This window comes from Erpetoichthys calabaricus, chromosome 18, assembly GCF_900747795.2.
Source record: "Erpetoichthys calabaricus chromosome 18, fErpCal1.3, whole genome shotgun sequence".
In the NCBI taxonomy this organism is placed as follows: Eukaryota; Metazoa; Chordata; class Cladistia; order Polypteriformes; family Polypteridae; genus Erpetoichthys; species Erpetoichthys calabaricus.
Genome location: NC_041411.2, coordinates 26,531,879 through 26,555,872, shown reverse-complemented (window position 1 = coordinate 26,555,872; position 23,994 = coordinate 26,531,879). Strand labels below are relative to the sequence as shown.

At 42.5% G+C, this 23,994-nt stretch overlaps 1 long non-coding RNA gene across 1 annotated transcript; it reads right to left on the bottom strand.

Moving 5' to 3' along the window:
• Nucleotides 1-373: 373 nt before the first annotated feature.
• On the bottom strand, nt 374-22,331 carry LOC127526279 (uncharacterized). Its single transcript, XR_007933920.1, has 3 exons — nt 22,193-22,331; nt 16,667-16,721; nt 374-419 (listed from the first exon to the last, which is right to left on the bottom strand). It is a non-coding gene; the product is annotated as an uncharacterized LOC127526279 (long non-coding RNA).
• Between the last annotated feature and the right edge of the window lie 1,663 nt (nt 22,332-23,994).

Here is a 23,994-nt window from a genome sequence, read left to right as displayed (position 1 = left end):
CATAACTGTACGCGATGCAAGTGCCATATATTTGTGTCCACACTGACAGTTAATACATTGAAAAAAAAGAAAGTCATGAGGAATGATGGAACAGTCATTACGTGTTATATAATGGTACCCAGTGCGACAGGCGCTACATGAACACATGAAATATTGAAGTTATTTAGAACGCCATAAAAGTGTCCAACATGAAAGACGAGATATTAAAGAATAAAAAGAAAAAGACTGGACATTAAGTAGCATATGATATTGGTCTCAAAGGTGCTAAGTGAAATAAAAAAGACAGAAGGTAGGAAACAAACGAGAGTAATGGTAAATGGTGATTAACAACAAATGGCAAAAATTGCCATCTTGTCGCCCTCTTGTGGTTGATTTACAAAATTGCAGTACATAAACAACTTGGTTTTTTGAAGATGTGCCTTCAGTGGTCTTGGCGTACCTGTAACAGATGTTCAGTATTTTATGTACCTGGTATGGTGGTAGAAGTTTTTATTGGACTCTCCCGGACTGTTAAGACAAAATTGACGACCTGTTTTTCATTCAGATCTGATCAAAGAAGGTCAAAATAAAGACGGGTTTCAGTGACGAAAATGGACCGAAATTCAAAGCTAAATGTTCAGTTATAAGTTCAGTGATTTGTTAAGCAGCACCTTTTTAAAGTTCTGACTGTTAAACTTGACTTGCTTGTATGGAATGCTATTGGATTTCAATAAAATCAATAAAACTTAAAAACAAAAAATAAAGTTCTGACTCGAGTTTCTTGTCAAGCTTTTTAATGTTTCCTCATTTTTAGACTGATCTGCCCTCTAGTGGACACAGTTGGTAGCGCGTTGGGAAATTAAACGGCTTCAATTTCTGAAAGTAGTTGTTTGCACTCTTTGTTTGTAGATCTAATTAACACACTTAATAAATAAATGATTGTATTGAAATGTATCGTTTGTTGCACTTATCAAAAATATATTTTACCTCTTCATGTGTAATAATATATTTAAACAGACTACGTCAGACTGTGAAAAATTGCTTCACTTTTTCCGTGATAAAATTATCCATCCATCCTTTGATTTTATGCAGCGAATCTGGTGTAGCTCTCAGGCTAAGGCGGTGTGAAGTTCAGGTGCACGATACGGCCCACCACAAGCTGAGCTTCAGGACACACGCGAAGGAATGGATCAGCAAGGACCTTGGGGATAATAAATAACGAAAGGTAAAGTTGACGTCTTGTCGCCCTCTTGTGGTTGATTTGTAAAATTGCAGTGCATAAATAACTTGGTTTATTGAAGATGCCCTTCTGGTCAAGAAACATATGTCTGTCATACTAAACATAACTGTATGCGATACAAGTGCCATATATTTGTGTCCACAATGACAGGTAATATATTGAAAAAAAAGAAAATCATGAAGAATGATGGAACAGTCATTACGTGTTATATAATGCTACCCAGTGCGACAGGCGCTACATGAACACATGAAATATTGAACTTATTTAGAACGCCATAACAGTGTCCAACATGAAAGACGAGATATGAAAGAATAAAAAGAAAAAGACTGGACATTAAGTAGCATATAATATTGGTCTCAATGAAATGTGCTAAGTGAAATAAAAAAGACAGAAGGTAGAAAACAAACGAGAGTAAAGGTAAATGGTGATTAACAACAAATGGCAAAAATTGCCATCTTGTCGCCCTCTTGTGGTTGATTTATAAAATTGCAGTGCATAAATAACGGTTTATTGAAGATGCCCTTCTGGTCAAGAAACATATGTCTGTCATACTAAACATAACTGTATGCAATACAAGTGTCATATATTTGTGTCCACAATGACAGGTAATATATTGGAAAAAAAGAAAATCATGAAGAATGATGGAACAGTCATTACGTGTTATATAATGGTATCCAGTGCGACAGGCGCTACACGAACAAAAGAAATACTGAAGTTATTTAGAGCTCCATAATAGCGTCCAACATGTAAGACGCTATATGAAACAATAACAAAGAAAGAACGACTAGACATTAATTAAGTAGTATATAATATTGTCAATGAAAGCTGGTATGTGAAATAAAAAAGAGAAAATAAGAAAGAAACGAGAGTAATGGTAAATGATGATGATAAACAAAAAAAGGCAAAAATTATCATCTTGTCGCCCTCTTGTGGTTGATATACAAAATTGCATTACATAAATGACATTTTTTTTTGAAGATGCGCCTTCGTTGGTCTTTGACTTGCCGTACCAGTAACAGATGTTCAGTATTTTATGTACCTGGTATGGTTGTAGAAATGCAGTGTGGAAAAACTGTCTTCTTTATTTTTGCTATTATTGTTATTAACACAGTTCAGGTAGTGACTTCAACAGTATTTAAACAAATAAGCAAAGCAAGAAGTCCCTGGAAATATAAACTCAAAGTTTCAGAATGTCTACATCAGGAGATATCAAAATGTAATGTAAAGTAAGAGTTTATGTGTGCGGTGATCTCACTGCTTCCAATGGGTAGCTAAAAAAAGTCCCCATTTTTGCTGGTGTCCCCAACCAATCTGACGTTCACATCTTTGCCAGTTCAAAGCGCTGCGATAAAAGACACAGAGAGAAGGTGGGAACCTAAGAGAAGAACAGGGACCACCCATCCATCGTCTACACCTGCTTTATCCTGACCAGAGGAGCTGGAGCCGATCCCAGCAAGCATAGGGAACAGGACCACCACAAAGTAAGATGGCGGACGTAAAAGGCGAAATGTAAAAATCTGTGAAAGGACCCCATTTAGTGCCCCGTTTTACAGCCCGGCACTCACCCCCGTCATTAGATAGAAAAAAAAAAACACCAATCCAATATCTCATAAAAACAAAAAAATCAAGAATAACACGCCACAAATAGTGACAACGCCTTTGTCGGAACCCTGAATGTGCTCGTTAAAAGAAGACGGTCCTGGGGGTCCACGTGAAGTGACACACCCTGCCGGCCGGCCCTGACGGCATCATCTAAAAAGAGCCTTTAAGCGGCTTTACTTTAGCTCAGGTATGGCGGCGCAGGGCTCAGGTTTTGACAGAAGGACCCCCGTCAAAGCGCCGGCCTTGCAATGGAGCTCGACTCGAAGAGGGTCCAGAAGAATGATGGTAAGCATTATTCTCTCTTTTATTTGCAGCGTCAGACATATTGGTTCTTAAAAGTGCTTCAGCTCCAGTGTAACGGGGGACCCCAGAGAAGCTCTGCACCAGACCACCAGCCAGGACCGAGGAGCCAGTGGGCTCAAATCTCACCTCTTAGCCTCATCAAAAGAAAAGCTGCTTTGCGTCCTTTATTAGAAGAAAGAACAGACAACAACTGCTTAAATTTAATAATAATAATAATAATAAAGAAAACAGGCTATTCTGCATTTTTAAAAGGAAGCAAATGCTAACGATTACACAAAAGTAATAATAATAAGAATATATTTTATTTATATTGTGCCTTTCCCACGCTCAAAGTGATTTACAAAATAAACAACAGGAAATATACAACATGGGATACACAACAATATCCACACAAAACACTAAATAAACATAAGGAACACAAAGTTGAACCATTATTTAAAAAAGAACGCCCAGCCTGTTATTCCTCAATCAGCTCATTGTTATTTACTGTAGTTCATCATTAAAGTCGGTGATTATGAATATTTACTGAACTCCTTCACCCAATGCGCTTTTTTTCTTTCTTTCAGGCGCAGCGCAGGCAGTTGAGTTAACTCGCTGGGGGTCGCACCGTATTAGTGGGGGGATCTGCGCTCATTGAGGGGGTCCGGTTTGGTGGGCTCAGGATTGGGTCACTGCTTTTTGCAGATGATGTTGTCCTGTTTTCTTCATCAGGCCGTGATCTTCAGCTCTCTCTGGATCGGTTCGCAGCTGATTGTGAAGCGGCTGGGATGGGAATCAGCACCTCTAAATCCGAGACCATGGTCCTCAGCTGGAAAAGGGTGGAGTGTCCTCTCTGGGTTGTTAGCAAGATCCTGCCCCAAGTGGAGGAGTTCAAGTATCTCGGGGTCTTGTTCACGAGTGAGGGAAGAATAGAGCGGGGCTCAGAGTAGAGCCGCTGCTCCTCCGCATCGAGAGGAGTCAGATGAGGTGGCTCGGGCATCTGATCAGGATGACTCCTGGACGCCTGGAGGTGTTCCGGGCACGTCTAACCGGGAGGAGGCCCCAGGGAAGACCCAGGACACGCTGGAGGGACTATGTCTCTCGGCTGGCCTGGGAACGCCTCTGGCGTAAGAGCTAGAAGTGGCCGGGGAGAGGGAAGTCTGGATATCTCTGCTCAAGCTGCTGCCCCCGCGACCCGACCTCGTATAAGCGAAAGAGGATGGATGGATCTGCGCTCATACAGCCTCAGAAATGGAATATCACAGTGGGACTCAGTAAGCACAACATCACAACGGGCGTATTATTAGTTCTCATTTGGCGGACATCTTTATCAAAGACGACTTTTACAGACCCCTTTAGAAGGCAAAACGCTAGGACCTGAAAAATGTTTACCTCGGTCTGCTGTTGGTGTTCGCTTCACATGAGCAGATTGTAACGAGCGGATTTCGTCCTCAGCACAACCACGTCGCTTACGGAGATCCCTTTGAGTCCCCCGGTGGCGCACATCACTTGAGAGCCGTTAAGTTTAACAAAGGGTGGTCGAGTAGCTCAGGAGGATAAGCGACCCTTTCTGTTATAACGTCCCCGGGTTCGAGCCCCCGTACAGGATTTACCTCAAATTATTTCTTAATAATGATGCGGTTCGATAATATTGACGACTTCTTGCACTTGGCAGCAGAGGATTAGCTCACCCCGACAAAGGCACCAATTCATCCCACCCGCTATAATGCCGACCTGTCCTGTCGTAGTACGGAACTCCTTTATTTATGGGGTCCGCTGAGCTGTCGCTGGTATAAAGCACAACTGGCCGCTAGAGTTACGAATGATCCGCGGTAGCTCAACTAGGTAAACCACCGCTGTTACCCAACCACTGCACGTGATCTAGGAGTTCGAGTCCCATCATGGGAAGATGGATATTAAAATCGAAAGTAATCTCTTTATGTGGTGGAGTTGAAGGTTAAAATAATTTATAGACTACACCGCTAGAGAGCGAGCTGAGCTGGCCACGCGGTCAAAGGGGCCCACCATCCATCCCATAGTATTCGCCTCACATAACATGTTTAGTTGCAGCGCCCTCCAGTCTGTCAATGATATGAAAGATTTCTTGTATCCTCCAATCGGAGGAGTAGCTCACCGAGGTACACAAGCAGAGTCAGTCCTCCAGACAAACAGCGGAGGTGCCGGGTTCGAGCCCCGTCATCTCCAACATATTCCTTTACATTAAATTAAAACCCGTTCGATAACATTAAATTCGTCTGGACAGCTGTCTAAACAGACAGACCCGGTAGCTCAACCGGGTGGAGCACTCATTCAGCGGAGAAGAGTGTGGGTTCGCGTCTCCCTCCGAATCATAGAAACAACTAAAATAAACAGCAGGCTCTTTATTTGCTGTGGCCACCGATGAGTTAACGGTATAAATGATTTCTACGCCGTTCTTTAAAAGGGGACCCCCTCGGTGGCACAGCGAAACAAGCAATCGACCCTGGCAGCCAAAACCGAGTCGGCCCCGCGATCGAGACCAACCCTCGGCAGCCAAGATCGAGTCTCTCCGGGGGCGATCGAGAAAGACACTGAACCGGGCGCCCCCGAGTAGCTGAGGGCCCGCAAGAATGACGATCAAAAGAATCTCTCTTTTACTTGACGTGTCAACGGGGAGATCAGTTGTCAAATACGCTGAACCGCACTGATTTAAAGGGCTCAAAGAGTAGCTCAGCAGGATAACCACCAGCAACCCGCCACCCAAAAGGGGACAAGCGGCGGGTTCGAATCCTCTTCTTACCATCAACAGAAGGAAATCTGAGCTGTAAAGGAAGGAAAGACAGAAATCAATACTTACTTTTAGTAATCCTAATAAGCAAACTGAGAATTAAGCATTTTTAAACTAAGAAATACAAAAATATAATAATAGTACGTTTTAATTATATAGCGCCTTTCACATGCTCAAAGATCGTTAAAGGAATTCGGAAAAAACAACTGGGAATATAAAATATCGGATACAAAATTATATCCACATAAAACACTAAACAAATATAAACACTGAAAAACAAAGCCAAACAAACGGGCCTGAAGAACTGAGTGTTCTCCTTTCGTTTGTCAAATTTCTTGTTCTATTTTCTATATAATTAATTAACAGAACAGAAGATCCAGCCCGCAGCTTCTCAATCAGCTCATCCTTTACTTACTAATTACAATGTTATTTGTAAAATGAATACCAACAACAGGCTGATTAAATGTTTTTCAAATCTTTTTTCCTCGCTTAACAGCAAGCGAAGGCACCTCACTACCCGGTAATGCAAGGCGAGGCATTGGCCCGTAGAACCGAAACACCGGCCTGTGAGCGCGCACTGCTGTCCCGTGCCACCATCTCGTGTGCGCGTGCGTGTCACTGGCCAGGAAAAACCTAACAGTACAGTACAATGAATGCTCTAACTGCTGCTGCAAAATCACCTCAATCACATTTACTGCGCTTTGCTACAGAACAACAAAGGCACTATAGCCTGAAAAAGGGACTATAAAACTGTATTTTATTTTAATAACAGTTGATCATGAACGTGCGGCGTTATAAACATCGTTTCCCATCCATGAGACCCACTAAAGTAAAACAGTCACTTAGACATCCTGACATTCTAAACAGTCCTGTTATTAAAAGGCTCCTAACGCGGTGTGGGATCTCAAAACGGGGGATGTCGCATGTCGACTGAATTCCTCCTACCTTGTGACAATAAATGAACTACAGTTTCCATGTCAGTAAGTGACTTCAACATCTGCCCTCATGTGCCAATGAAACCCACCTTCAGTGTCTCATACAGCAGACACAGGGTTTACTAGAATCTGGAAAGATCACTTCAAAAACACAACTCGGGGTCTAACAGCTCGACCCGTCCACTGACACACACCTGTCCTCTGGACAGCGCCATCACTATTAGAACTCAAAATGTAAGACCGCTACCTCGGCTTCGTTACTAAAAAGTCTTCCTTAGTAGGCCTAACACAATGAATACGCAGATACCTCACTTCAAAACTAAACGACATGCCTACCATGTACATCTCATACGTCCAAGTAACTGAAACAATGCGTGCCAGTCAGAAGACTCGACATTTGTCCGCTTGTTCCAGTTTTACATTGTTATGCTCAGTTACAGCTCCGCGTGGGCTGTCAGCTGTCACCTTATCTTCCGTGCTTCAACAACCACAGTAGCGCAGGCGATGATGGAGAATTCCATCTGACTCACTTACTGTAATAAATACAAACTAATAAATACAAACAAATAAAAGTAATAATAACAACAACAACACCTGTTTCGCGTTGCTGAAGTGAACCGGATTCATCTTGCTTCTGGCTCAGGTTTAAAAATTAGGAAAGTAAGAAGGTCCCGGCCGCCTCTCCACAACTAAACTTTAATTATTTTACAAAACCACTAACGTTCTTAGCAAAAACATAAAATAACTCTTAGCGTTTCGTCTAACCGCTCACTGTAGGACCCTCGCACAGGTGAGCCCGTTTTGCACTAATTTTCAACTGAGTCTGACTGCACCCAATGGGCGAAGAGGGTGAGGGATTGCACCGCCCAGCAGTAGAACCCGATAGGCTGCTACGACTATCCAATAGGATTTAGAGGAGGTGGAGAAGGCAGCCTGTCATTTGCCGCTGTTGTTGACAACGGATACGCATATGGTAAGCCTGTAAGTGCAGTTGTGATTGTTAAACTTGACTTGCTTGTATGGAATGCTATTGGACTTTAATAAAATCAATAAAATATAAAATAATAATAAAAAAAATAAGTTCTGACTCGAGTTTCTTGTCAAGCTTTTAATGATTCCTCATTTTTAGACTGATCTGCCCTCTAGTGGACACAGTTGATAGAGCAAAGGGAAAAGAAACGGCTTCAATTTCTGAAAGTAGTTGTTTGCACTCTTTGTAAAGTATTTGATGTGTCAATGGAGAAATCAGTTTAACACACTTGATAAGTAAATGATTGTATTAAAATGTCTCCTTTGTTCCACTGATCAAATATATATTTTTTACATCTTAGTGTGTAGTAATACATTTAAATTTAAAATCTCACCTCTTAGCCTCATGAAAAGAAAAGCTGCTTTGCGTCCTTTATTGGAAGAAAGAACAGATATCAACTGCTTACCTTTAATAATAATAATAATAATAATAAAGATGACACATTATTCTGTATTTTTAGCGGAAACATATGCTATTACACAAATTTAATAATAAGGATATATTTTATTTATATAGTGCTTTTCCCACGCTCAAAGTGATTTGCAAAATAAACAGGAAATATATAACATGCATGGGATACACAACAATATCCACACAAAACACTAAATAAACATAATGAGCACAAAGTTGAACCATTATTTTAAAAACAAGGGACTGAATATCACAGTGGGACTCAGTAAGCACAACACCACAACGGGCGTATTATTAGTTCTTATTTGGCGGACGTCTTTATCAAAGACGACTTTTACAGACCCCTTTAGAAGGCAAAACGCTAGGACCTGAAAAATGTTTACCTCGGACTGCTGTTGGTGTTCGCTTCACATGAGCAGATTGTAACGAGCGGATTTCGTCCTCAGCACAACCACGTCGCTTACGGAGACCCCTTTGAGTCGCCCGGTGTCGCACATCACTTGAGAGCCGTTAAGCTTAACAAAGGGTGGTCGAGTAGCTCAGAAGGATAAGCGACCCTTTCTGTTGTAACGTCCCCGGGTTCGAGCCCCCGTACAGGATTTACCTCAAATTATTTCTTAATAATGATGCGGGGGTCCTCAATCTTTCAATAATATTGAAGACTTATTGCGCTCGGCAGCAGAGGATTAGCTCACCCAGATAAAGGCGCCTATTCCATCCACCCACCCCCTATAATGCCGACCTATCCAGTCGTAGTACGGAACTCCTTTATTTATGGGGTGAGCTGTCGCTGGTATAAAGCAGCACTGGCCGCCAGGGTGGGGAGTGAGCCGCGGTAGCTCCACGGAGTAGACCACCGCTGTTACCCAACCACTGCACGGGGTCTACCAGTTCGAGTCCCATCATGAGAAGATGGATATTAAAATCGAAAGTAATCTCTTTATGTGGTGGGGTTGAAGATTAAAATTAAAATAATTTATAGACTACACAGCTAAAGGGGCCGAAAGGGCAACATCGTGAAAAGAGAGCGAGCCGAACCGACCACGAGATCAAAGGGGCCCACCATCAATCCCATAGGATTCGCCTCACATAACATACAAAGTGTCTGTTTAGTTGCAGCGCCCTCCTGTCTGTCAATGATATGAAAGATTTCTTCCATCGTCCAACAGGAGGAGTAGCTCACCGAGGTAGACAAGCAGAGTCAGTCCTCCCGGTAAAGAGCAGATGTGCGGTGTTCGAGCCCCGTCTTCTCCAACCTATTCCTTTACATTAAATTAAAACCCGTTCAATAACATTAAATTCGTCTGGACAGCTGTCTAAACAGACAGACCCGGTAGCTCAACCGGGTGGAGCACTCATTCAGCGGAGAAGAGTGCGGGTTCGCGTCTCCCTCCGAATCATAGAAACAACTAAAATAAACAGCAGGCTCTTTATTTGCTGTGGCCACCGATGAGTTAACGGTATAAATGATTTCTACGCCGTTCTTTAAAAGGGGACCCCCTCGGTGGCATAGCGAAACAAGCAATCGGCCCCGCGATCGAGACCAACCCTCGGCAGCCAAGATCGAGCCTCCCCGGGGGCGATCGAGAAAGACCCTGAACCGGGCGCCCCCGAGTAGCTGAGGGCCCGCAAGAATGACGATGAAAAGAATCTCTCTTTTACTTGACGTGCCAATGGGGAGGTCAGTTGTCAAATACGCTGAACCGCACTGACTTAAAAGGCTCAAAGAGTAGCTCAGCAGGATAGCAACCCGTCACCCAAAAGGGAACAAGCGGCGGGCTCGAATCCTCTTCTTACCATCAACAGAAGGAAATCTGAGCTGTAAAGGAAAGAAAAACAGAAATCAATACTTACTTTTAGTAATCATAATAAGCAAACCAAGAATTAAGCATTTTTAAACTAGGAAATACAAAAATATAATAATAGTACATTTTAATTATATAGCGCCTTTCACATGCTCAAAGATCGTTAAAGGAATTCGGAAAAAACAACTGGGAATATAAAATATCGGATACAAAATTATATCCACATAAAACACTAAACAAATATAAACACTGAAAAACAAAGCCAAACAAACGGGCCTGAAGAACTGAGTGTTCTCCTTTCGTTTGTCAAATTTCTTGTTCTATTTTCTATATAATTAATTAGCAAAACAGAAGATCCAGCCCGCAGCTTCTCGATTAGCTCATCCTTTACTTACTAATTACAATGTTTTTTTGTAAAATGAATACCAACAACAGGCCAATTAAATGTTTTTAAAAACATTTTTTCCTCGCGTAACAGAAAGCGAAGGCACCTCAGTAACCGGTAATGCAAGGCGAGGCATTGGCCCGTAGAACCGAAACACCGGCCTGTGAGCGCGCACTGCTGTCCCGTGCCACCATCTCGTGAGCGCGCGTGTCACTGGCCAGGACAAACCTAACAGTACAGTACAATGAATGCTCTAACTGCTGCTGCAAAATCACCTCAATCACATTTAGTTCGCTCTGCTACAGGATAACAAAGGTACTATAGCCTGAAAAAGGGGCTATAAAACTGTATTTTACTTTAATAACAGTTGATCATGAACGTGCGGCGTTATAAACATCGTTTTCCATCCATGAGACCCACTGAAATAAAACTGTCTCTTAGACATCCTGACATTCTAAACAGTCCTGTTATTAAAAGGCTCCTAACGTGGTGTGCGATCTCAAAACGGGGATGTCGCATGTCGATTGGATTCTTCCTACCTTGTGACAATAAATGAACTACAGTTTCCATGTCAGTAAGTGACCTCGACATCTGCCCTCATGTGCCAATGAAACCCACCTTCAGTGTCTAATACAGCAGACACAGGGTTTACTGGAATCTGGAAAGATCACTTCAAAAACACAAATCGGGATCTAACAGCTCGACCCGTCCACTGACACACACCTGTCCTCTGGACAGCGCCATCACTATTGGAACTCAAAATGTAAGACCGCTACCTCGGCTTCGTTACCGAAAAGAAGACTTCCTTAGTAACCCAATGAATACGCAGATACCTCACTTCAAAACTAAACGACATGCCTGCCATGCACATCTCATAAGTCCAAGTAACTGAAACAATGCGTGCCAGTCAGAAGACTCGACATTTGTCCGCTTGTTCCAGTTTTACTTTGTTATGCTCAGTTACAGCTCCGCGTGGGCTGTCAGCTGTCACCTTATCTTCCGTGCTTCAACAACCACAGTAGCGCAGGCGATGATGCAGAATTCCATCTGACTCACCTACTGTAATAAATACAAACTAATAAAAGTAATAATAATAATAACAACAACACTTACCTGTTTCGCGTTGCTGACGTGAACCGGATTCATCTTGCTTCTGGCTTAGGTTTAAAAATTAGGAAAGTAAGAAGGTCCCGGCCGCCTCTCCACAACTAAACTTTAATTATTTTACAAAACCACTAACGTTCTTAGCAAAAACATAAAATAACTCTTAGCGTTTCGTCTAACCGCTCACTGTGTAGGACCCTCGCACAGGTGTGCCAGTTTTGCACTAATTTTCAACTGAGTCTGACTGCACCCAATGGGCGAAGAGAGTGAGGGATTGCACCGCCCAGCAGTAGAACCCGATAGGCTGCTACGATTGTTCAATAGGATTTAGAGGAGGAGGAGGAGAAGGCAGCCTGTCGTCTGCCGCTGCTGTTGTCAACAGATACGCATATGGGAAGCCTGTAAGTGCAGTTGTGATTGTTAAACTTGACTTGCTTGTATGGAATGTTATTGGATTTTAATAAAATCAATAAAATGAAAAAAAATAATAATAACAAAAATAAAGTTCTGACTCGAGTTTCTTGTCAAGCTTTTTAATGTTTCCTCATTTTTAGACTGATCTGCCCTCTAGTGGACACAGTTGATAGAGCGTATTGAAAAGAAACGGCTTCAATTTCTGAAAGTAGTTGTTTGCACTCTTTGTTTGTAGATCTAATTAACACACTTGATAAGTATATGATTGTATTAAAATGTCTCATTTGTTCCACTGATCAAATATATATTTTTAACATCTTAGTGTGTAATAATACATTTAAATTTAAAATCTCACCTCTTAGCCTCATTAAAAGAAAAGCTGCTTTGCGTCCTTTATTGGAAGAAAGAACAGATACCAACTGCTTACCTTTAATAATAATAATAATAATAATAAAGATGACACATTATTCTGTATTTTTAGCGGAAACATTTGCTATTACACAAATTTAATAATAAGGATACATTTTATTTATATAGTGCCTTTCCCAGGCTCAAAGTGATTTGCAAAATAAATAGGAAATATATAGCATGCATGGGATACAGAACAATTAGGTTTAGGTTTCTTTATTTTGTCATGTTTACACAAGAAAACATGAAATTTGCCTTCTCAGTTGCATCTAATAACAAGTAACAGACAGAATGAAATAAAACAGACAAATAGAAATAAGAAAGGATAAGGTAAGGCAGTTAGATAAAACAAAGGGTGTTCGAGTAGCTCAGGAGGATAAGCGCCCCTTTTCTGTTGTAACGTCCCCGGGTTCGAGCCCCCGTCCAGGCCCCCTTAAAATTATTTCTTAATAATGATGCCGGGTCCTCCACCTTTCAATAATATTGAAGACATCTTGCACTTGGCAGCAGAGGATTAGCTCACCCAGATAAAGGCGCCTCTTCCATCCACCCACCCCCTATAATGCCGACCTGTCCAGTCGTAGTACGGAACTCCTTTATTTAAGGGGTCCGCTGAGCTGTTGATGGTAGAAAGCACGACTGGCCGCCACGGTGGTGAATGAGCTGCGGTAGCTCAACTGGGTAAACCACCGCTATTACACGACCGCTACACGGTGCCTACGAGTTCGAGTCCCATCATGCGAAGATGGATATTAAAATCAAAAGTACTCTCTTTATGTGGTGGGGTTGAAGATTAAAATAATTTATAGACTACACCGCTAAAGGGGCCAACATCATGAAAAGAGAGCGAGCCAAGATGGCCACGCGGCTGAAATAGGCCGACCACCCCGGTCAAAGGGGCAGTCCCGAGCCACAGGATGCCCTGAGGTCAAGCCCACCATCCAAATAACATCCAACGTCCAAATAAAGTTTATTTGCAGCACCCTCCATTCGGACAATGATATGAAAGATTTCTTATAAAATCGACGCCTAGGACGAGTAGCTCACCGAGGTAGACAAGCCGAGTCAGTCCTCCTGGTAAAGAGCAGAAGTGCAGGGTTCAATCCCCGTCCTCTCCAGCAGTGATAAGAGCCCAACCCATTCCTTTACATTAAATTAAAACCCGTTCGTTAACATTAAATGCTTCTGGACAGCTACCGAAACAAACAGACCTGGTAGCTCAACCGGGTGAACCACTCATTACGCGTAGAGGAGTTGCGGGTTCGCGTCTCCCTCCGAATCATACAAGCAATTCAAATAAACAGCAGGCTCTTTATTTGCTGTGGCCACCGATGAGTTAACGATATAAATGATTTCTACACCCTTCTTTAAAAGGGGACCCCCTCGGTGGCACAGCTGAACAAGCAATCGACCCCGGCAGCCAAAACCGAGTCGGCCCCGCGATCGAGACCAACCCCGGCAGCGAAGAGCGAACGAGACCGACAACCGAGTCGGCCCCGCGATGAAGAGTGAATCTGAACCGGGTATTCCCCGAGTCGCAGAGGGCCCGCAAGAATGACGACCAAAAAAGACTTTATTTTATGTGACGTGTCAACGGAGAGATCAGTTGTCAAATATGCTGAAGCTCAACGGCGAAGAGGGCTCAAAGAGTAGCTCAGCAGGATAACCACCGACAACCCGTCGCCCAAGATGGAATCAGCGGTGGGTTCGAATCCTCCTCTTACCAAAATCAGAAGGAAATTTGAGCTGTAAAGGAAGGAAAACAGAAACCAACACTTAGTTTTTGTAATCATAATAAGCAAACTGATTATTATGCATTTTTAAAGTAAGGTAAATACTAAGAAATACAAAAATATAATAATAGTACTTTTTAATTATATAGCACCTTTCCCATGCTCAAAGATTGTTAAAAGAATTCAGTAAAAGCGACTGGGAAAATAAAATATTGGATACAAAATTATATTCACATAAAACACTAAACAAATATAAACACTGAAAAACAAAGCCAAACAAACGGGCCTGAAGAACTGAGTGTTCTCCTATCGTTTGTCAAATTTCTTGTTCTATTTTCTATAATTAATTAACAGAACAGAAGATCCAGCCCGCAGCTTCTCAATCAGCTCATCCTTTACTTACTCATTACAATGTTATTTGTAAAATGAATACCAACAGCAGGCCGGTTAAATGTTTTTCAAATCCTAGCGTTTCGCTCTTTTTTTCCTCGCTTAACAGCAAGCGAAGGCACCTCAGTAACCGGTAATGCAAGGCGAGGCATTGGCCCGTAGAACCGTAACACCGGCCTGTGAGCGCGCACTGCTGTCCCGTGCCACCATCTCGTGAGCGCGCGTGTCACTGGCCAGGAAAAACCTAACAGTGCAGTACAATGAATGCTCTAACTGCTGCTGCAAAATCACCTCAATCACATTTACTGCGCTTTGCTACAGAACAAAGGCACTATAGCCTGAAAAGGGACTATAAAACTGTATTTTATTTTAATAACAATTGATCATGAACGTGCGGCGTTATAAACATCGTTTTCCATCTATGAGACCCATTGAAATAAGACATGACATTCTAAACAGTCCTGTTATTAAAAGGCTCCTAACGTGGTGTGCGATCTCAAAACGGGGGATGTCGCATGTCGATTGGATTCCTCCTACTTTGTGACAATAAATGAACTTCAGTTTCCATGTCAGTAAGTGACCTCGACATCTGCCCTCATGTGCCAATGAAACCCACCTTCAGTGTCTCATACAGCAGACACAGGGTTTACTGGAATCTGGAAAGATCACTTCAAAAACACAACTCGGGGTCTAACAACTCGACCCGTCCACTGACACACACCTGTCTTCTGGACAGCGCCATCACTATTGGAACTCAAAATGTAAGACTGTTACCTCGGCTTCGTTACTAAAAAGAAATCTTCTCCATAGTAACACAATGAATACGCAGATACCTCACTTCAAAACTAAACGACATGCCTGCCATGCACATCTCATACGTCCAAGTAACTGAAACAATGCGTGCCAGTCAGAAGACTCGACATTTGTCCGCTTGTTCCAGTTTTACTTTGTTATGCTCAGTTACAGCTCCGCGTGGGCTGTCAGCTGTCACCTTATCTTCTGTGCTTCAGCAACCACAGTAGCGCAGGCGATGATGGAGAATTCCATCTGACTCACCTACTGTAATAAATACAAACTAATAAAAGTAATACTAATAACAACACTTACCTGTTTCGCGTTGCTGACGTGAACCGGATTCATCTTGCTTCTGGCTTAAGTTTAAAAATTAGGAAAGTAAGAAGGTCCCGGCCGCCTCTCCACAACTAAACTTTAATTATTTTACAAAACCACTAACGTTCTTAGCAAAAACATAAAATAACTCTTAGTGTTTCGTCTAACCGCTCACTGTAGGACCCTCGCACAGGTGAGCCCGTTTTGCACTAATTTTCAACTGAGTCTGACTGCACCCAATGGGCGAAGAGGGCGAGGGATTGCACCGCCCAGCAGTAGAACCCGATAGGCTGCTACGACTATCCAATAGGATTTAGAGGAGGTGGAGAAGGCAGCCGGTCATCTGCCGCTGTTGTTGTCAACGGATACGCATATGGGAAGCCTGTAAGTGCAGTTGTGATTGTTAAACTTGACTTGCTTGTATGGAATGCTATTGGATTTTAATAAAATCAATAAAATGTAAAAAAAAATAGTAATAATAGCAAAAATAAAGTTCTGACTCAAGTTTCTTGTCAAGTTTTTAATGTTTTCTTATTTTTAGACTGATCTGCCCTCTAGTGGACACAGTTGGTAGAGCGTTGGGAAAAGAAACTTCTTCAATTTCTGAAAGTAGTTGTTTACACTCTTTGTTTGTAGATTTAATTAACACACTTAATAAGTAAATGATTATATTGAAATGTCTCCTTTGTTCCACTGATCAAATATATATGTTTACCTCTTAGTGTGTAATAATACATTTAAAAAGACTACATCAGCCTGCGTCTGACCTGATCACTGCAGACTGTGGAAAATTCCTTCACTTTTTCCGTGATAAAATTATCCATCCATCCTTTGATTTTATGCAGCGAATCTGGTGTAGCTCTCAGGCTAAGGCGGTGTGAGGTTCAGGTGCACGATACGGCCCACCACAAGCAGAGCTTTAGGAGACACGCGAAGGAATGGATCAGCCAGGACTTTGGAGATAATAAATAACGAAAGGTAAAGTGGACGTCTTGTCGCCCTCTTGTGGTTGATTTACAAAATTGCAGTACATAAATAACTTTTTTTTTTTGTTTTTTTTTGAAGATGCACCTTCGTTGGTCTTTGACTTGCCGTACCAGTAACAGATGTTCAGTATTTTATGTACCTGGTATGGTTGTAGAAATGCAGTGTAGAAAAACTCATCTTTATTTTTGCTATTATTGATATTAACACAGTTCAGGTAGTGACTTCAAAAGTATTAAAAAAAATAAGCAAAGCAAGAAGTCCCTGAAAATATACACTCTTAAAGTTTCAGAATATCTACATCAGGAGAAATCAAAAAGTAGTCTAAAGTAAGAGTTTATGTGTGCGGTGATCTCACTGCTTCCAATGGGTAGCTAAAAAAAGTCCCCATTTTTGCTGGTGTCCCCAACCAATCTGACGTTCACATCTTTGCCAGTTCAAAGTACTGCGATAAAAGACACAGAGAGAAGGTGTGATCCTAAGAGAAGAACAGGGACCACCCATCCATCGTCTACACCTGCTTTATCCTGACCAGAGGAGCTGGAACCAATCCCAGCAATTATAGGGAACAGGACCACCACAGAGTAAGATGGCGGACGTAAAAGGCGAAATGTAAAAATCTGTGAAAGGACCCCATTTAGTGCCCCGTTTTACAGCCCGGCACTCACCCTCGTCATTAGACAGAAAAAAAAACACCCATCCAATATCTCATAAAAACAAAAAAATCAAGAATAACACGCCACAAATAGTGACAACGCCTTTGTCGGAACCCTGAATGTGCTCGTTAAAAGAAGACGGTCCTGGGGGTCCACGTGAAGAGACACACCCTGCCGGCCGGCCCTGACTGCATCATCTAAAAAGAGTCTTTAAGCGGCTTTAGCTCAGGTATGGCGGCGCAGGGCTCAGGTTTTGACAGAAGGACCCCGGTCAAAGCGCCGGCCTTGCAATGGATCCCGAGTCAAAGGGGGTCCAGAAGAATGATGGTAAGCATTATTCTCTCTTTTATTTGCAGTGTCAGACATATTGGTTCTTAAAAGTGTTGCAGGTCCAGTGTAAAGGGGGACCCCAGAGAAGCTCTGCACCAGACCACCAGCCAGGACCGAGGAGCCAGTGGGTTCAAATCTCACCTCTTAGCCTCATCAAGAGGCTCGGGCATCTGATCAGGATGACTCCTGGACGCCTCCCTGGTGAGGTGTTCCGGGCACGTCTAAATGGGAGGAGGCCCCGGGGAAGACCCAGGACACGCTGGAGGGACTATGTCTCTCGGCTGGCCTGGGAACGCCTCAGGCGTAAGAGCTAGAAGAAGTGGCCGGGGAGAGGGAAGTCTGGATATCTCTGTTCAAGCTGCTGCCCCCGCGTCCCGACCTCATAAGCGGAAGAGGATGGATGGATCTGCGCTCATACAGCCTCAGAGATGGAATATCACAGTGGGACTCAGTAAGCGCAACATCACAACGGGCGTATTATTAGTTCTCATTTGGCGGACGTCTTTATCCAAGACGACTTTTACAAACACCTTTAGAAAGCAAAACGCTAGGACCTGAAAAATGTTTACCTCGGTCAGCTGTTGGTGTTCGCTTTAAATGAGCAGATCGTAACGAGCGGATTTCGTCCCCAGCACGACCGCGTCGCTTACGGAGTCCCCTTTCAGTCGTCCGGTGGCGCACATCACTTGAGAGCCTCTAAGTTTAATAAACGGTGATTAAGTAGCTCAGAAAGATAAGCCCACTTTTCTGGGTTTACGCCCCCGGGTTCAAGCCCCCGTGCAGAATTTACTTGAAATTATTTCTTAATTGCCAGTTGCCATATCCTCCATTTCCCAGTAACATTAAAGGCTACTTGCACTCGGCAGCAGAGGATTAGCTCACCCCGATAAAGGGGCCAATTCCACCCACCCGCTATAATGCCGACCTATCCAGTCGTAGTACGGAACTCCTTTATTTAAGGGGTCCGCTGAGCTGTCGCTGGTATAAAGCAGGACTGGCCGCCAGGGTGGTGCGTGATCCGCGGTAGCTCAACTGGGTAGACCACTTCAGTTACCCGACCACTGCACTGGATCTACAAGTTCGAGTCCCATCATGCGAAGAGGGATATTAAAATCGAAGGTGATCTCTTTATGTGGTGGGGTTGAAGGTTAAAATAATTTATAGACTACACCACTAAAGGGGCCAACATCTTAAAAAGAGAGCGAGCCAAGATGGCCATGCGGTTGAAATAGACCGACCACCCCGGTCAAAGGGGCAGTCCCGAGCCACAGGATGCCCTGAGCTCAAGCCCAACATGCCAGGTGTCCGTTTATTTGCAGCGCCCTCCATTCTGTCAATGATATGAAAGGTTTCTTGCAACATCCAACCGGAGGAGTAGCTCACCGAGGTAGACAAGCAGAGTCAGTCCTCCAGACAAAGGGCGGAGGTGCCGGGTTCGAGCCCTGTCATCTCCAGCCGTGATAAGAGGCTAACCTATTCCTTTACATTAAATTAAAACCCGTTCGTTAACATTAAATGCGTCTGGACCGCAAACTACACACAGACCCGGTAGCTCAACCGGGTGGACCACTTATTCCCCTGAGAAGAGTGCGGGTTCGCGTCTCCCTCCAACTAGAAGCAACTAACATAAACAGCAGGCTCTTTATTTGCTGTGGCCACCGAAGAGCTAACGGTATAAATGATTTCTACACCCTTCTTTAAAAGGGGACCCCCTCGGTGGCACAGCGAAACAAGCAATCGACCCCGGCAGCCAAAATCCGAGTCGGCCCCGTGATCGAGACCAGCCGCGAGCGAGACCGACAACTGAGTCGAATCTGAACCGGGTACTCCCCGAGTCGCAGAGGGCCCGCAAGAATGACAACCAAAGAAGACTTTATTTTATGTGACGTGTCAACGGAGAGATCAGTTGTCAAATATGTTGAAGCTCAACGGCGAAGAGGGCTCAAAGAGTAGCTCAGCAGGATCACCACCGACAACCCGTCGCCCAAGAAGGAATCAGCGGTGGGTTCGAATCCTCCTCTTGCCACCATCAGAAGGAAATCTAAGCTGTAAAGGAAGGAAAAACAGAAACCAATACTTACTTTTAGTAATCATAATAAGCAAACTGAGCATTATGCATTTTTAAAGTAAGGTAAATACTAAGAAATACAAAAATATAATAATACATTTTAATTATATAGTACCTTTCCCATGCTGAAAGATCGTTAAAGGAATTCAGTAAAAGCAACTGGGAATATAAAATATCGGATACAAAATTATATCCACATAAAACACTAAACAAATATAAAAACTGAAAAACAAAGCCAAACAAACGGGCCTGAAGAACTGAGTGTTCTCCTTTCGTTTGTCAAATTTCTTGTTCTATTTTCTATATAATTAATTAACAGAACAGAAGATCCAGCCCGCAGCTTCTCAGTCAGCTCATCCTTTACTTACTAATTACAATGTTTTTTTGTAAAATGAATACCAACAACAGGCTGATTAAATGTTTTTCAAATCTTTTTTTCCTCGCTTAACAGCAAGCGAAAGCACCTCACTACCCGGTAATGCAAGGCGAGGCATTGGCCCGTAGAACCGAAACACCGGCCTGTGAGCGCGCACTGCTGTCCCGTGCCACCATCTCGTGTGCGCGTGCGAGTCACTGGCCAGGAAAAACCTAACAGTGCAGTACAATGAATGCTCTAACTGCTGCTGCAAAATCACCTCAATCACATTTAGTTCCCTCTGCTACAGGATAACAAAGGGACTATAGCCTGAAAAAGAGGCTATAAAACTGTATTTTATTTTAATAACAGTTGATCGTGAACGTGCGGCAGTATAAACATCGTTTCCCATCCATGAGACCCACTGAAATAAAAGTCACTTAGACATCCTGACATTCTAAACAGTCCTGTTATTAAAAGGCTCCTAACGCGGTGTGGGATCTCAAAACGGAGGATGTCGCATGTCGATTGGATTCTTCCTACCTTGTGACAATAAATGAACTACAGTTTTCAAGTCAGTAAGTGACCTCGACATCTGCCCTCATGTGCCAATGAAACCCACCTTCAGTGTCTCATACAGCAGACACAGGGTTTACTGGAATCTGGAAAGATCACTTCAAAAACACAACTCGGTGTCTAACAGCTCGACCAGTCCACTGACGCACACCTGTCCTCTGGACAGCCCCATCACTATTAGAACTCAAAATGTAAGACCGCTACCTCGGCTTCGTTACTAAAAAGTCTTCCTCAGTAACACAATGAATACGCAGATACCTCACTTCAAAACTAAACGACATGCCTGCCATGCACATCTCATAAGTCCAAGTAACTGAAACAATGCGTGCCAGTCAGAAGACTCGACATTTGTCCGCTTGTTCCAGTTTTACATTGTTATGTTCAGTTACAGCTCCGTGTGGGCTGTCGGCTGTCAGCTGTCACCTTATCTTCTGTGCTTCAACAACCACAGTAGCGCAGGCGATGATGCAGAATTCCATCTGACTCACTTACTGTAATAAATACAAACTAATAAAGGTAATAACAACAACAACACTTACCTGTTTCGCGTTGCTGAAGTGAACTGGATTCATCTTGCTTCTGGCTTAGGTTTAAAAATTAGGAAAGTAAGAAGGTCCCGGCCGCCTCTCCACAACTAAACTTTAATTATTTTACAAAACTACCAACGTTCTTAGCAAAAACATAAAATAACTCTTAGTGTTTCGTCTAACCGCTCACTGTGTAGGACCCTCGCACACGTGAGCCCGTTTTGCACTAATTTTCAACTGAGTCTGACTGCACCCAATGGGCGAAGAGGGTGAGGGATTGCACCGCCCAGCAGTAGAACCCGATAGGCTGGTACGACTATCCAATAGGATTTAGAGGCGGTGGAGAAGGCAGCCTGTCATCTGCCGCTGTTGTTGTCAACGGATACGCATATGGGAAGCCTGTAAGTGCAGTTGTGATTGTTAAACTTGACTTGCTTGTATGGAATGCTATTGGATTTTAATAAAATCAATAAAATGTAAAAAAAAAAATAGTAATAATAACAAAAATAAAGTTCTGACTCGAGTTCCACTGATTAAATATACATTTTTACCTCTTAGTGTGTAATAATACATTTAAACAGACTACATCAGCCTGCATCTGATCTGATCACTGCAGACTGTTAAAAATTCCTTCACTTTTTCCCCGTGATAAAATTATCCATCCATACTTTGATTTTCTGCAGTGAACCTCATGTGGGTCATTGGTGCAGCAGTTTAAGCAAACACACCCAGACTTCTCTTTTCCCGTCACCTGCTCCAAGTCCCCTAGGGGGACACAGACTCACTCCCACCCAGCCTTGGTGTTCCCCGAGGTCCCCTCCTGGTTGCTCATGACTGAAACATCTCCCCAGGCAGAAGTCTAAGGCGATGTGAAGTTTAGGTGCACGATACGGCCCACCACAAGCTGAGCTTCAGGAGACACATGAAGGAATGGATCAGCAAGGACCTTGGGGATAATAAATAACGAAAGGTAAAGTTGACGTCTTGTCGCCCTCTTGTGGTTGATTTACAAAATTGTAGTACATAAATAACTTGTTTTTTTGAAGATGTGCCTTCAGTAGTCTTGGCGTACCTGTAACAGATGTTCAGTATTTTATGAACCTGGTATGGTGGTAGAAGTTTTTATTGGACTCTCCCAGACTGTTAAGACAAAATTGATGGCCTGTTTTTCATTCAGATCTGATCAAAGAAGGTCAAAATAAAGACGGGTTTCAGTGACGAAAATGGACCGAAATTCAAAGCTAAATGTTCAGTCATAAGTTCTGTGCTTTGTTAAGCAGCACATTTTTAAAGTTCTGACTGTTAAACTTGACTTGCTTGTATTGAATGCTATTGGATATAAATAAAATCAATAAAACGTTAAAAAAATAAATGAAAAATAAAGTTCTGACTCGAGTTTTTTGGCAAGTTTTTAATGCTTTCTTATTTTTAGACTGATCTGCCCTCTAGTGGACACAGTTGATAGCGCGTCGGGAAAAGAAACGGCTTCAATTTCTGAAAGTAGTTGTTTGCACTCTTTGTTTGTAGATCTAATTAACACACTTGATAAGTAAATGATTGTACTGAAATGTATCGTTTTTTGCACTTATCAAAAATATATTTTTTACCTCTTCGTGTGTAATATTACATTTAAACAAACTACATCAGCCTGCATCTGACCTGATCACTGCAGACTGTGGAAAATTCCTTCTCGTTTTCCGTGATAAAATTATCCATCCATCCTTTGATTTTATGCGGCGAATCTGGTGTGGCTCTCAGGCTAAAGCGGTGTGAAGTTTAGGTGCACGATACGGGCCACCACAAGCAGAGCTTCAGGAGACACGTGAAGGAATGGATCATCCAGGACTTTGGAGATAATAAATAACGAAAGGTAAAGTTGACGTCTTGTTGCCCTCTTGTGGTTGATTTACAAAATTGCAGTACATAAATAACTTGGTTTATTGAAGATGCCCTTCTGGTCAGGAAACACATCTCTGTCATACTAACATAACTGTATGCGAAACAAGTGGCATACATTTGTGTCCACACTGACAGGTAATATATTGAAAAAAAAAAAGAAAATCATGAAGAATGATGGAACAGTCATTACGTGTTATATAATGGTATCCAGTGCGATAGGCGGTTCATGAACACATGAAACATTGAAGATATTTAGAGCTCCATATTAGTGTCCAACATGAAAGACGCTATATGAAACAATAACAAAGAAAGAACGACTAGAAAATAATTAAGTAGTATATAATATTGTCCTAAATGAAAGGTGCTATGTGAAATAAAAAGAAAGAAAATACGAAAGAAACGAGAGTAATGGTAAATGATGAAGATAAACAACAAAAGGCAAAATTGCCACCTTGTCGCCCTCTTGTGGTAGATATACAAAATTGCATTACATAAATAACTTTTTTGAAGATGCGCCTTCATTGGTCTTTGACTTGCCGTACCAGTAACAGATGTTCAGTGTTTTATGTACCCGGTATGGTTGTAGAAATGCAGTGTGGAAAAACTGTCTTCTTTATTTCTGTTATTACTGTTATTAACACAGTTCAGGTAGTTACTTCAACAGTATTTAAACAAATAAGCAAAGCAAGAAGTCCCTGAAAAAATACACTCTTAAAGTTTCAGAATGTCTACATCAGGAGAAATCAAAAATAAGAGATTAATTTGTACCGAAAGAGTATGAATTGTGAAATTGCAACTGCAAATTTCGAGCTCATGGAGGGTGAGGAGCAAATGCGCTCTCTCCGCTCTTTCTCTCGCCGCTGTAAATGTAAAGTTCTTTCTTAGTCATATTATGTACCTTACCTGTGTGTGTGAAGAATGCTGATGAGATATGAAACATAACCAGTACTCAATGTGCATGCTGCTAGTGAATAAGCTACTGTTTGGGGTTCATATATTTGTAA